The sequence below is a fragment of the Schistocerca gregaria genome, unplaced genomic scaffold (assembly GCF_023897955.1).
Source record: "Schistocerca gregaria isolate iqSchGreg1 unplaced genomic scaffold, iqSchGreg1.2 ptg000199l, whole genome shotgun sequence".
Classification (NCBI taxonomy): Eukaryota; Metazoa; Arthropoda; class Insecta; order Orthoptera; family Acrididae; genus Schistocerca; species Schistocerca gregaria.
The window spans coordinates 10,306,437-10,322,053 of record NW_026061737.1 but is presented as its reverse complement, the minus strand read 5'-3'; the positions used below and the strand labels follow the sequence as shown (position 1 = coordinate 10,322,053).

Below are 15,617 nucleotides of genomic sequence, written 5' to 3'. Positions count from 1 at the left end.
TGTAACTCTCTTATTTATCAATTTTGTACATTTAATCAAAGTTTTCAACTGTGTACCCCATTATACCTTGGATTCCCCAACGTGTCGGATAAGAAAGATAAAAATACAATCACTACTCGTTTCTTCAACGACAATTTAAGCTGTGTTCTGTGGTTCCTCCCAGAGTTCATCACGATATATTCCGAAAAAAATCATAGTTAACGAACGTTATAAATTGCTCTAGAAACGAAGGCAATCCCAGTTAACATTTAATAAGGCCACTGGTATCCTTCGAAATGCAACTAATCAAAGTAATGCAGAACGTCGTGGGTCACAGCGGATGGGTGGAATCGAAATATGACATTTACCCACGATCGCTTCTTTTTGTCAATTTGTGCCATTAATTTCTCTGCTCCCTAATCTGATTTCGTATCTCCCCATCAGCTATTCGATCAAAACTTTTTTAGCATTCTTCTACACCACCACATTTCGGAAGTTTCTAGTCGTCTCCTGTTTGGGGAACCAGGCATGTTAACTGCTGATTCGCAATATATTTATTCCGAAAGGCAAAAGGAACCCCGAAAACAATGAAAATAATTTTGTTTATTGGTGACTGTACCAGTTTGATTTACACTTAGTGCGAATATGAAAGTATTTTATTCCAAATCCTTATTTGAAGGTACTAAAATGTCGGTTTAAATGGCAGCTTGCTATGTAAGACATGCCCACTTGTTTCTCTGTGCCATCTCTTCTTTGAGATGATAAGCCTAGGGACATTTTACCCGTAGTTTTTGAGCTTTCACCTATTGAATACATTTTTTCTTGTCTCGTAGTCAGTTGTTTGCTACAGTAATAACGTTTCTGAACAAAACAAATGCCAAGATCTACCCACAAAGTTTTCGAGAGAAGTTCTAGAAGACTTGCAAGAAATAAAAAAGTAAATATCATGAAACAAATGTTATGTTTTTGTACAGCATGCATACTATTGGAAAGTGAAAGAAACTATGAATTTAAATGAGTGCATGTACGACGTTAAGTGCAATGCAACTTTAAATTTTCCGTAACTTTTCTAACTAAATGTACCTTTCCTCTCAAACCATTTATCCCAGAACCATGGAATTCTAACGGTCAGTTTTCTTACTCGAGGGCATGAAGAGTCGAGGGATATGAAAGGGAAGCAGTGGTTGGGAAGGGAGTGAGACAGGGTTGTAGCCTATCTCCGATGTTATTCAATCTGTTTGCTGAGCAAGCAGTAAAGAAAACAAAAGAAAACTTCGGAGTAGGAATTAAAAACCATGGAGAAGTTGTATTATAATGAACACTATGGTCTTTTTATTTTTGAAATTTGCCTGCAAAACCTCTCTTTCAAAATTTTTCTAAAAATTTCAGTATTAATATATTATTCATGAAAAATTGTTAGCTTGTTGGAAAACAGTGGAAATGCATGTAAGTAATGTTTTGTGTTTTACCGTTAATATAACACAACTTAGAATAAGGATCATATAAATAGATCAGTTAACATGGTGGAGATGGAAGATACGTTCTCCCCGTGAATATTGTGTTTAAAAACAAATGAATATTTTCAAATCAACAGCTCATTTCATGAAGTCATAACTAGAAGTGAATAATCTCCACAAAAATTGGTAAGTTAATTACTTTGGTGCAAGAAAGTCTCCATCATTAAGGAGAACGATGTTTTCAATAACTTGCCGGCAGCCACAAAAAGCTTTACTACTGACAGATTTCAGTTTACGAGGAGCCTAAAGGATTTCTTGCTAACCATCTCTTCCGACACCATTAATGAATTGAATTATTTATTAGAACTAGCGCGCGCGCGCGATTGAGAGAGAGAGTGTGTGTGTGTGTGTGTTAGAGAGAGAGAGAGAGAGAGAGAGAGAGAGAGAGAGAGAGAGAGAGAGAGAGAGAGAGAGAGAGAGAGAGAGAGAGAGAGAGAGAGAGAGAGAGAGAGGGGGGGGGGGGTCAAATAATACGTGTACAATCAGAAGTGTGACTAAATTTTCATTCCTCGTTCATGATCAGTCCATTTGCGGTCTGTGGATAGTAAATTAGCATATTATTTTCCCATTGAGTATCTCCCCATTATGGATCAATTTCAATGGAAAGTACATATAATCTAATCCTCTTGTCTGCCCCACTTCTGTTGAAGGTTACACATCACACAAATACCTTGTTGTTGTTGTTGTTGTCTTCAGTCCACAGACTGGTTTGATGCAGCTCTCCATGCTACTGTATCGTCTGGAAGCTTCATCTCCCAGTACCCACTGCAACCTACATCCTTGTGAATCTGCTTAGTGTATTCATCTCCTGGACTCCCTCCTCGATTTTTACCCTCCACGCTGCCCTCCAATATTAAATTCGTGATCCCTTAATGCCTCAGAACGTGTCCTACTATCCGACCCCATCTTCTAGTCAAGTTGTGCCACAAAGTTCTCTTCTCCCGTATCCTATTCAATACCTCCACATTAGTTATGTGATCTACCCATCTAATCTTCAGCATTCTTCTGTAGCACCACATTTCGAAGCTTCTATTCTCTTCATGTTCAAACTATTTATTGTCCATTATTCACCTCCATACGTGGCTACACTGCATACAAATACTCGGAGAAAAGACTTCCTGATACCTAAAGCTATACTCGATGTTAGCAAATTTTTCTTCTTTAGAAACACTTTTCTTACCATTGACAGTCTACATTTTATATCCTCTCTACTGCGACCGTCATCAGTTATTTTGCTCCCTAAATAGCGAAACTCCTTTACTACTTTAAATGTCTCATTTCCTAATCTAATTCCCTCAGCATCACCCACCTTAATTCGACTACATTCCATTATCCTCGTTTTGCTTTTATTGATGCTGATCTTATATCATCCCTTCAGGACACTTCATTCTGTTCAGCTACTCTTCTAGGTTCTTTGCTGTCTCTGAATTACAAAGTCATCGGCAAACCTCAAGGTTTTAGTTTCTTATCCATGGATTTTAATTTCTACTCAGAATTTTTCTTTTGTTTCCTTTACTGCTTGCTCAATAAACAGATTGAATAACACTGGGGATAGTCTGCAACCCTGTCTCATTCCCTTCCCAACCACTGCTTCAATTTCATATCCCTTGACTCTTATAACTGCCACCTGCTTTCTGTACAAATTGTAAATTGAATTCGCTCCCTGTATTTTACCCCTGCCACCTTCAGAATTTGAAAGAGAGTATTCCAGTCAACATTGTCAAAAGATTTCTCTAAGTCTACAAATGTTAGAAACGTAGGTTTGCCTTTCCTTAATCTACTTAATAAGGTAAGTCGTAGGGTCAGTATTGCCTCACATGATCCAGTATTTCTACGGAATCCTAACTGGTCTTCCCTGAGGTCGGCTTCTACCATTTTTTCCATTCGTCTGTAAAGAATTTGCGTTAGTATTTTGCAGCTGTGACTTATTAAACTGATAGTTCGCTAATTTTCACATCTGTCAACACCTGCTTTCTTTGAAATTGGAATTATTTCATTCTTCTTGAAGTCTGACGGTATTTCGGCTGTCTCATGCATCTCGCTCATCAGACGGTAACGTTCTGTCAGAGTTGGGTCTCCCAAGGCTGTCAGTAGTTCTAATGGAATGTTGCCTACTCCCGGGATCTTGTTTCGATTAAGGTCTTTCAGTGCTCTGTCAAACTCTTCACGCAGTATGTCATCTCCCATTTCATCTTCATCTACATCCTCTTCCATTTCCATTATATTGTCCTGAAGTACACTGCCCTTGTATAGATCCTCTATATACACCTTCCACCTTTCTGCATTCCCTTCTTTGCTGATAACAGGGTTTCCATCTGAGCTCTTGATATGCATACAAGTGAATCTCGTTTCTCTAAAGGTCTCTTTAATTTTCCTGTACGCAGTATCTATCTTACACCTAGTGATATGCGCCTCTACATCCTTACGTTTGTCCTCTAGATATCCCTGCTTAGCCATTTTGCACTTCCTGTCGATCTCATTTTGAGACATTAGTATTTCTTTTTGCCGGCTTAATTTACTGCATTTTTGTATTTTCTCCTTTCATAAATTAAATTCAATATATCTTCTGTTACCCTCTTTCTCTGCGCATGTCAAGTTCCGTAGGCCCAAATTGAGGAGCAAATCTTCAAGGTCATGGAACGTGTCAGTATCTACATCTACATCCGTACTCCGCAAGCCGCCTAACGGTGTGTGGCGGAGGGTACCCTGAGTACCTCTATCCGTTCTCCCTTCTATTCCAGTCTCGTATTGTACGTGGAAAGAAGGATTCTCGGTATGCTTCTGTGTGGGCTCTAATCTCTCTGATTTTATCCTCGTGGTCTCTTCGCGAAATATAAGTAGGAGGGAGCAATACACTGTTTGACTCTTCGGTGAAGGTATGTTCTCGAAACTTCAACAAAAGCCCATGCAAAGCTACGGAGCGTCTCTCCTGCAGAGTCTTCCACTGTAGGTTATCTATCATCTCCGTAACGCTTTCGCGATTACTAAATGATCCTGCAACGAAGCGCGCTGCTCTCCGTTGGATCTTCTCTATCTCTTCTATCAAACCTATCTGGTGTGGATCCCACACTGCTGAGCAGTATTCAAGCAGTGGGCGAACAAGCGTACTGTAACCTACTTCCTTTGTTGTCGGATTGCATTTCCTTAGGATTCTTCCAATGAATCTCAGTCTGGCATCTGCTTTACCGACGATCAACTTTATATGAACATTCCATTTTAAATCACTCCTAATGCGTACTCCCAGATAATTTATGGAATTAACTGCTTCCAGTTGCTGACCTGCTATTTTGTAGCTAAATGATAAGGGACCTATCTTTCTATACATTCGCATCACATTACACTTGTCTACATTGAGATTCAATTGCCATTCCGTGCACCATGCGTCAGTTCGCTGCAGATCCTCCTGCATATCAGTACAATTTTCCATTGTTGCAACCTCTCGATACACCACAGCATCATCTGCAAAAAGCCTCAGAGACTTTCCGATGTCATCCACCAGGTCATTTATGAATATTGTGAATAGCAACGGTCCTATGACACTCCCCTGCGGCACACCTGAAATCACTCTTACTTCGGACGACTTCTCTCCATTGAGAATGACATGCTGCGTTCTGTTATCTAGGAACTCCTCGATCCAAGCACACAACTGATCTGATAGTCCGTATGCTCTTACTTTGTTCATTAAACGACTGTGGGGAACTGTGTCAAACGCCTTGCGGAAGTCAAGAAACACGGCATCTACTTGTGAACCCGTGTCTAAGGCCCTCTGAGTCTCGTGGACGAATAGCGCGAGCTGGGTTTCACACGGCCGTCTTTTTCGAAACCCATGCTGATTCCTACAGAGTAGATTTCTAGTCTCCAGAAAAGGCATTATACTCGAACATAATACGTGTTCCAAAATTCTACAACTGATCGACGTTAGAGATATAGGTCTATAGTTCTGCACATCCGTTCGACGTCCCTTCTTGAAAACGGGGATGACCTGTGCCCTTTTCCAATCCTTTGGAACGCTTCGCTCTTCTAGAGACCTACGGTACACCGCTGCAAGAAGGGGGCAAGTTCCTTCGCGTATTCTGTGTAAAATCAAACTGGTATCCCATCAGGACCAGAGGCCTTTCCTCTTTTGAGCGATTTTAATTGTTTCTCTATCCCTCTGTCGTCTATTTCGATATCTACCATTTTGTCAACTGTGCGACTTCAAGAGAAGGAAGCACAGTGCAGTCTTCCTCTGTGAAACAGCTTTGGAAGAAGACATTTAGTATTTCGGCCTTTAGTCTGTCATCCTCTGTTTCAGTACCATTTTGGTCACAGAGTGTCTGGACATTTTGTTTTGATCCACCTACCGCTTTGACATAGGACCAAAATTTCTTAGGATTTTCTGCCAAGTCAGTACATAGAACTTTTCTTTCGAATTCATTGAAAGCCTCTCGCATAGCCCTCCTTACACTACATTTCCCTTCGCGTAATTTTTGTTTGTCTGCAAGGCTTTGGCTATGTTTATGTTTGCTGTGAAGTTCCCTTTGCTTCCGCAGCAGTTTTCTAACTCGGTTGTTGTACCACGGTGGCTCTTTTCCATTTCTTACGATCTTCCTTGGCACATACTCATCTAACGCATATTGTTCGATGGTTTTGAACTTTGTCCACTGACCCTCAACACTATCTGTACTTGAGACAAAACTTTTGTGTTGAGCCGTCAGGTACTCTGTAATCTGCTTTTTGTCACTTTTGCTAAACAGAAAAATCTTATTACCTTTTTAATATTTCTATTTACGGCTGAAATCGTCGATGCAGTAACCGCTTTATGATCGCTGATTCCCTGTTCTGCATTAACTGATTCAAATAGTTCGGGTCTGTTTGTCACCAGAAGGTCTAATATATTATCGCCACGAGTCGGTTCTCTGTTTAACTGCTCAAGGTAGTATTCAGATAAAGCACTTAAAAATATTTCAATGGATTCTTTGTCCCTGCCACCCGTTATGAACGTTTGAGTCTCCCAGTCTATATCCAGCAAAATTAAAATCTCCTCCCAGAACTATAACATTTCCCTAAGGGGCTCCATCACTAGCCTAACGTTGGAGCTCCCAATAACTAATAAACCCCTCCCCCCGTGTGCCTGCTCGGACCTTGCTGAAGGAGCAGCCACATGTCCATTCACAGGCAGAGCGGGCGATGCCACACGGCCAGCCTCCACATTGACCCTCCGCCTCGTGCGCCGCGAACGCCACTGAACCCGCCACTCCCCTTGGGGAGAGGGTGGCCCAACCGCGCCCGGTACCCGCGAAGATCTCTCGACAGCAGGGACAGTGGGTGAAGCATCTAATACCTGGGGTGCACCATGCGACGCACCAGACTCCCCACTGCCGCTACACTCCGAGGCAGCAGCCTGAAGACGGCTGACCGCGGCCATCAACACGCTCAGCTGTTCGCGAAGAGTGGCCAGCGTCCGTACACAGCAGTCACACATCCTATCCATCCTAAGGAATCAATTTACCGAAGAGACTTAATCAACTTTTAAGTAGACTGCTAATTCACTAAAGGCGATTGATTACTGACTAAACTGTGATTGCTAACCACTTCTTGTGGAAAACAATGAAAATAGCACTACCTGTCTCTGGACTGTATTCAAAACAAACACTAGCACTACTGGCACTATGGCTGACTACAAGGACTCTCTCTGACTGTATTCAAAACAAACACGAAATCTATGTAACACTATTACTAGCACTCGACAATTAAAGCTTCCTAAAAGCAAAAACACACGGAAGAAGAAGTGACAAGTAAGAAAAATAGAGTTAATACTTAAATTAAGGTAGCTCGCTGCACAGCAGACGTGAAGCAGCTGGCGGTTAGGGCGACACATGAACTTACAACAAAAAAGTAATAACAGATAGAAATACATGTTCATGAACCTGAGAGAAAATCAGTCCATAAGTTTAAGCAAACGCTATCAGCAGTACAATGAGAATCAGCTTAATTTTTCAATTAACTCCTCGACAGAATAAAAGGAGTGACCCATGAGGAAACACTCCAGTTTCGATTTGAAAGCGCGTGGATTACAGCTAAGATTTTTGAATTCGAGTGGCAGCTTATTGTAAATGGATGCAGCAGTATACTCACACATTTTTGCACAAGAGTTAAGGAAGTCCGATCCAAATGGAGGTTTGATTTCTCCCGAGTATTAACCGAGTGAAAGCTGCTTATTGTTGGAAATAAACTAATATCGGTAACAAGAAACGACAATAAGGAATATACATATTGAGAGGCCAAGGTCAAAATACCCAGACTCCCTGAACAGAAGTCGACAAGAGGTTCGTGAACTCACACCACTTTTTGCCCGAACCTCCAGTTTCTGAGCCAAAAATATCCATCTAGAATGGGAAGAGTTACCCAAAAACATAATACCATACGACATAAGTGAATGGAAATAAGCAAAGTAGACTAATTTACTTGTCGAAGTATCACTCACTTTCGGCACCGTTCCAATAGTGAAAATGGCAGTATTAAGTCTTTGAACAAGATCCTGAACGTGGGCTTTCCACGACATCTTACTATTTATTTGAACACCTAGGAATGTGAACCGTTCAGTTTCACCAATCATATGCCCATGCTGTGAAATTAAAACGTCAGGTTTTGTTGAATTGTGTGTTAGAAAATGTAAAAACTGAAGCTTACTGTGATTTAACGTTAGTTTATTTTCTACAAGCCATGGACTGAGGTCATGTACTGCACTACTTGAAACGGAGTCAATGTTGCACCCAACATCCTTTACTACCAAGCTAGTGTCATCAGCAAACAGAAATATTTTAGAGTTACCCATAATACTTGAGGGCATATCATTTATATAAATAAGGAACTGGAGCGGCCCCAACACTGATCCCTGAGGAACCCCCTCCCCCTTGACAGTACACCACTCAGATCCCTCATCACACTGTATTACTTTCCCCCATTCCCGTAGATCGTTCCCTAATGATCTTCCGGAAACACTCTACAACTTCAGATTCTGTCAGTTCTTTCAGGTCCCATCTCCTTAAATTCCCACCTTTTTCCAGTTTCTTCAGTTTAATCTACAGTTCATAATCAATATATTGTGATCAGAGTCCACATTTGCCCCTGGAAATGTCTTACAATTTAAAATCTGTTTCCTAAATCTCTGTCTTACCATTATATAATATATATGAAATATTGCAGTATCTCCAGGTCTCTTCCACGTATACAATCTTCTTTCATGATTTTTGAACCAAGTGTTAGCTATGATTAAGTTATGCTCTGGGCAAAAACCTACCAGGCGGCTTCCTCTTTCATTTTTTACCCCCATTCCATATTCACCTACTACGTTTCCTTTTCTTCCATTTCCTACTGTCGAATTCCAGTCACCCATTAATATTAAATTTTCATCTCCCATCACTATCCGAATGATTTCCTTTATCTCATCACACATTTCATCAATTTCTTCATCATCTGCGGACTACTTTTACGGCTTTGGTAGGCGTGGGATTCGTGGCTATCTTGGCCACAACAATGCGTTCACTATGCTGTTTGTAGTAGCTTACCCGCATTCCTATTTTTATTAATTATTAGACCTACTTATGCATTAGCTTCATATTAGCCTTCCTAATACTAAACTCTATATCCGATGTTAACAATGACGCCGGTGGATGGACTATCAGGAAATTACTGACCGTCGAGAAAGTCACAAATATAACCGACAAGCTAATGGGCCCTTCACAGGAAAAGGTTTTTTGCCAGAAAACGGGGAAAATTGAAACCCAGCAAATGAGTAAAAAAATGGATATTCACTGACAAAAAAAATAGTGTACGCACACAACTTACACAACAATAGTCTGGGATTACTCTATTACGTAATACAGTTTTTGTGATTGTATCTTGCAGCTTTAGTTATTTTTAATTAAAAGAGGCTTTAAAAGGACAGAAAGAACGTGTTGGACTACGCTACAGATCGTTCTGTTAGCACAGTCTTTACTTTGTAATCACTTTCGTTGACTTCGGCAACTCTCAACAGAAATCTCCAACCTAACCGAGACAATGTGCTACGATACAGCCGAGATCATGACAAGAGAATGGGCTACATCACACTCGAAGTAAATGTATCCCCATGACCTGTATACGTCTGTTATAAAAAATCTCCAAGCCACTCTCCTCAAATAGACCGCAATCTTCTCTTGACCTTCAACTGTTACTATTTCAGAATTAAAAACCAGATTCAAAGAAAATTTGGCTACAAGGCACAAAACTAGAAAAATAAAAATAATAAAAGTGAGAACGTGAAACATGTTAGCAATAATCATAAACATGAGATTTACAGAAAATATAATTGAGAAAGGAAATCATTAATATTATCGACCGTTTAGGAACCGTTTAGGAAATGGATAAAACCACATATCGAATAAGTGGTGGAAGAGTTAGTGTGTTTTAAGATTAAAACCAAACAAGAATTAGAGAAAAATATATCGAAGCAAGGCCTCTATTACGAAAAATTGCTAAATCTCGAGACAAATTGTGTCCTTCTGTATTAGATGAAATGTTTTGGCCCCTAGTACGGATGAAACAGTATCTGCAGTATCAACAGGAACTTCGGACATGTGTTTCATATTTCATCCAAGCCTGCAGTCTATAAATATTTAAACAAAATACTAAAACAAAATACCACTACAGGGAATTACTTACGAAGTAGTTCTTGGTAAAGAAACACAGGACACAATTACGTATGTAGGCTTAATACGAACTACAACTGTGTTTATAAATCGCTATAGTTGCCTTGGACTAACGACGAGCAAATATCAATATAACCTGTACGCTTTTCAAAGCTGTTATCCATGAAAAAGCCAAACTACGTATCGTGAACAAAATACAGTTTAACACCGAAACAATGACATTAGCTGACAATGGGCACAGACTTTAGTCAATGGGCACTGTTGAAAATTTGTGCCAGACCAGGATTAGCACCCGAGTCCCCTGGTTACGAGGGAGAGGCAATGATCACTGTGTCCGAATTACACAGTGGTCAACAGAATAGCACGAACTGCCCGAGCATGCTGTTCTTTAGATCCAAATTCTCAATTTCTCCATAGACTGCTAATGCACTGCTCCTTGAACATAATCCTCCTCCCTTTAATTATACAGTACATGGCCAAAAAACAGACACCGAATATATGCAAACTTGGCCTTACGAACATTGCAAACGTCGTCTATGTAACACACGTCAAACTTCAAAGAATTTACCAATTCGTTGCATTGTTTACTATAGACCACAAATCAAGTAACGTAAAAAAAGCACTGCGTCTATTGAGATCATGATTCAGAGTTAAAAAAAACTAATAAGTCGCCTACATATTACAGTTGCTGCCGAAAGAGGAGAACCATTATTTTCCCACAAAAGGAAATATAGTTAAAATTACGCTTCTATTTCGGTTAGTTTATGCGGTTACTAAAATTTGCAGTGAAAGTTACATAGTGGACTCTACCCTCCCCCCACCAGAAACGTAGTTATCGTGGCTGTTGTGAGACTTTTGTACACAGTTAGAGAAAGTGTGTTAAATGTGGCGCGGACGGAAACGCTAGGCTACGCTACAGGGCAATCTGCTCGCACAACGTTTAGTCGGCATTCATAATCGTTGGCGTAAACAACTCTCAATCAAATTACCACCTTCCAACCTAACTTAGATCTCGGGCTACACTACCAATCGGCCTGTCATCACAACCAAAAATTCATTGAGGGGGGTGGAGGGATTTCCTGTAGCTGTCTCTAATGTATCTCTAGGCAAAACTGCCAGTTTTGTCAGACTCAACAGCAAGATTTACCAATGGTAAACACTTTTGAGACGGCTCGTAATATAGGAATAGTCCTCTTCGTCTTACTTGGCATAAATTGTTCGCTGGCGTCCCAGCAGCTAGCTCCCTCAGTGTCTGCTTCTGCCATCGCACCACGCTAGTCTGCTGTTGTCCTAGCAGACCGAACGCACCGCACATCCGATACCTTCGGAACCACTCACTGGCCAGTTAGCAACTGAGCGGAACACTGTTTACATCGTGAAAGGAAAACTATGCAAAGATGTACACTTAAATGGCACGACTGAGTAGCACACACACAGTAATATCTGAGGAATGTCCTTCGACACGCGCAGAACGAAAGTCTTCTCGCGAACGTACAGCGTCTCTGAAAAAAAATCTCGTGACTATATTCCGGCGTTACGGCCAGGTTCTCATACAAATGAGCAAAAAAGGGTACATTTGAAATTCTTTTTGAGACAATGAAAATACATTCGAAAGATCTGTTTGGGAATTACGAGTGATAATACTATGAGCTTAATTTTAGATTTTCAATAAAAAATGGCGCCCGTAATTATGATTTGATCAAGGGCCTGCGAGACTGGAGTACGCAGAGCGCGTGCAGTGTGGCACCTCATATGTTACCTGAATTCAAAAATGGGTAACATCAGTTGATACTACATTATTCCTCTGAAATTGAAAATGGATAACATCAGTCGATAAAACATAAAATTTATGGGAGCGTATACCTAACCGCAATGAAACAACCTTAAATTTAACGATACAGTGCTAATTCGAACTTTGAGTTCGATTTTTGAGGGTTTGTTTCACTCCTTATGCCTACACAAAAATTAGTTAATATTAACAAATGTCATATTATAGCTATAAGTTCCTAAGAAAAGTGTTTACTTTTAGGGGTCAGAGGTAGATGTTAAGAGAACGAACCACTTTTAATTTATGCTGCATGCCGTTCTGAGAAAATAGTTACCCGAAAAAAATGTGTTCAAAGTTTAGGGAAAACATTTAGTTATATTATTACTTCGATTTGCATGAACTGAGTGTTACATATATATTTTTAATGTCGCTGAAAACGAATCTGAAGTCAGATTTTCAATATTCAAAACAGCTAATCCAATACGGAGGGCAACCGATTATGTTTTGACCAATTTTTACCAAAAATGTATTTTCGTTATTTACGTTTAGTCTGCAAGTCAAGGAGTATTTATCAACCCTTCCTCTACCTCTGATTGCTCCTAGACAGCAACTTCCTGTTCTTCTTGGCAGAAAAAGCCGATCTGTCAAAGCTGGATATGCAGCACTCGGCAGCCTGCACTTGATATTCGTCCGTATTTTCGGTGAGTATGTTTGCATGCATTCTGCAGTATGAATCATTTTGAGCACGTGCGACACGGGACGAGTTATCATCTACATCTATATGGATACCCTGCAAAACACATTTAAGTGCCTGGCAAAGGGTTCATCGAATCACCTACACAACTGATAATTAATTGAAACCCTCAGCTGCCGACAGGTGTTGTTGATATACTTCGATGGGGACAGCTGAAAAGTGTGCCGCTACTGGGACTCGAACCCAGGATCTCCTGCTTACAAGGCAGACGCTCAATCCATCTGAGCTATCGAGGGCACAAATGAACAGCACGACTGCAGGAATTTATCCCTCGCACGCTTCCCGTGAGACTCACACCCCGAACCGCCCACAATCCGATTACGTAATGTACTTAATAGGTATTTGTCCATCCACTCATTACTGGCTCACACTAAGGTGACGATTCCCGTAAGATTTCCGGTAGCCTGTGCGCATTCGCACAGACGAAGGTCAATGGCTGGGTGACGTTTAACCATAGATATGAAGATAGTAACTGTTCTAGAAAGAACAGGCGCCACTGACGACCGTACAGCTCTTCTAGAATACATGATAGACCGGCCGATGTGGCCGAGCGGTTGTAGGCACTTCAGTCGGGAGCCACGCGACCGCTACGGTCGCAGGTTCAAATCCTGCCTCGAGCATGGGTGTGTGTGATGTCCTTAATTTAGTTAGGTTTAAGTCGTTCTAAGTTCTAGGAAACTGATGACCTCAGATGTTAAGTCCCAAAGTGCTCAGAGCCATTTGAACCATCAGTCCCTATGTTTACACACTACTTACAGTAACTTATGCTAAGGACAACACACACACAACCATTCCCGAGGGAGGACTCGAACCTCCAACAGGGGGAGCCGCGCGAACCGTGACAAGGCGTTGGACACATGGCGGGTACCCCGCGCGGCTCATGGCAGCCGTGACACTGCTTCAAACAATGGACTGTAGAAACTTTTGTAAAGCACGGATTAAAAAAAAAAAAACTTTCTGTTCCAAGAGTCTAGACAAGTACACCTTTAAAAAATGCAACTACAAAGAAATTGAATTTTCGAACGTTTTGAATGAGAACCTGTCCTTATGGAACACCGTTGATCAAATGTCACAGGGATTATATACTCAGGTTTCACATGTGGATTAACACTTTCTAATCAATATCCGGAATGAGCAGGGCTTAAAACTTTGAAGAGTTAAATTTCAAGGGCCGTTCTCTTGTATGCAAATAGTTTCACAGTAGAAATTTCTCTAGTTTTATTTATTAATTTATTTATTTATTTTTTGCTGTAGGTAAAGAAGGATAGCATTGTGAGAAGGGGGAAGAGGGGGGGGGGGGAGGAATCTCGCCTCTCCCACCTTGGAATTCTCAGTACAGAATTTTTATTCATTACGAGATTCTTAGCCACTTGCAGAAGTGATTTCGAGTGATTCTGCAAAACTTTTCCTGTAGCCAATCGTAGCAACTATAGGATTCCGTTCCTGCTGCATGACATGTCTCGGAACTTAAAGTGACCAACTCATTTGCATAAAGAGCTAGCTTATCATCCGCTTCTTTACTTGCGTAGACCGTTCATGGTCTGCAAAGAATTTTTTCTTTAATCGTTTTTTTATGTCTTTTATAAACTGCAACACTTTCTAAACTTTCTAAACTTAGCGCCGTTGAAGCATGGTCTTTTACTGAATGATCAAAAAGCAATGCTGACAGCTGGAGTCCAAGGTTTTTGTTAATCAAGCCGTTTGTATTCTTGTGGTGATATCTCCGTACAGTCTTTCATTCCCTAACGCATATTTCTTTATATCTAATTGAGAAGTGAAATACCGGTTTTCATAGATGCAGATTTAAAATATTTTAATATAACGCAATAAATATTTCATTAAAATTTTCATCCCCTTATGCTCGAAGTTCCAAAACCAGAAAAACACGTAGTTTTTAAAAATTGTAACATATTAGCCGAATACGAATTGTCAGATATATTTAGCAATCCTTTCATAATGAACCATTTTCTGAAACATCTCACACCCTTTAGGGGTTGGGTTTTCAAAAACAATTAAACACGTATTCTTCTATTTAGAGCCGATTAGCCAAATTCAAATCTTCATCCATTTAATTCTAAAAATGCTTTCATAGTGAAATATTTCATAAAACATTACATCCCCTATTTCACTCTATTAGTGAGTTAAATTTCCAAAAGCAACGAAACACATTTTTTTTTACATCCAACCGAGATGTCAAATACCTATTTTCATAGATGTAGCTATAAAAATGCTTCAGTAGTTCTTTAATAATGATTTATTTTCAAAAAATCTTCACTAATTATTTTATCCCCAATGGAAGAATTTCGGAAAATGCTAAAAACCTGTTTCTTTTTTGTATCTGACTGAGACACCAAATGTCAATTTTCGTAGTTTTGTAGTTATAGCTTCAATAGGGACATAGGGACATATTTAAAAAAAAGACTTTCAACCCATGTTTCACCCCCATAGGAGTGAAATTTCGAACAATCTCTTCTTAAATGATGCTTTCAGCGTACGATTTACACCTTCATCAAATTTCAAGTCCGTATACTTTGCAGGTTGGGCTGGAAGGCTATGGGTCAGTGAAACCTGTGCCCCTATTGCACCTTCTTGGAGGTTGTAGTTCCAAAAACAGTGAAACACGTAGTTTTCTATAACACAATATTCACAGATTTCGCTTTAAAAACTCTTTCGCACTGAAATACTTTCATAAAACATTACATCCTATATTCCACCCTCTTAATCGTTGAATGTATCAAAAACAGGTTTTCATATATTTCATGAAACATTTCATCCTCTGTGATATGGGGTATGGTAGTGACACACCAAAATCACAATAGTAATCCGTTGTAGTTGCTACATATTTTATTACAATCAAAAGCATTATAAAATCACAAGGCCAGATCAGTTGGACAAATAATAAATAAATTTCGTTAAGTGGAACGAGA

At 40.1% G+C, this 15,617-nt stretch overlaps 1 non-coding gene across 1 annotated transcript; it reads right to left on the bottom strand.

Annotated features, from left to right (window-relative positions):
- Nucleotides 1-12,852: 12,852 nt before the first annotated feature.
- On the bottom strand, nt 12,853-12,927 carry Trnat-ugu (transfer RNA threonine (anticodon UGU)). The gene has a single exon. It is a non-coding gene; the product is annotated as a tRNA-Thr (tRNA).
- Nucleotides 12,928-15,617: the final 2,690 nt, after the last annotated feature.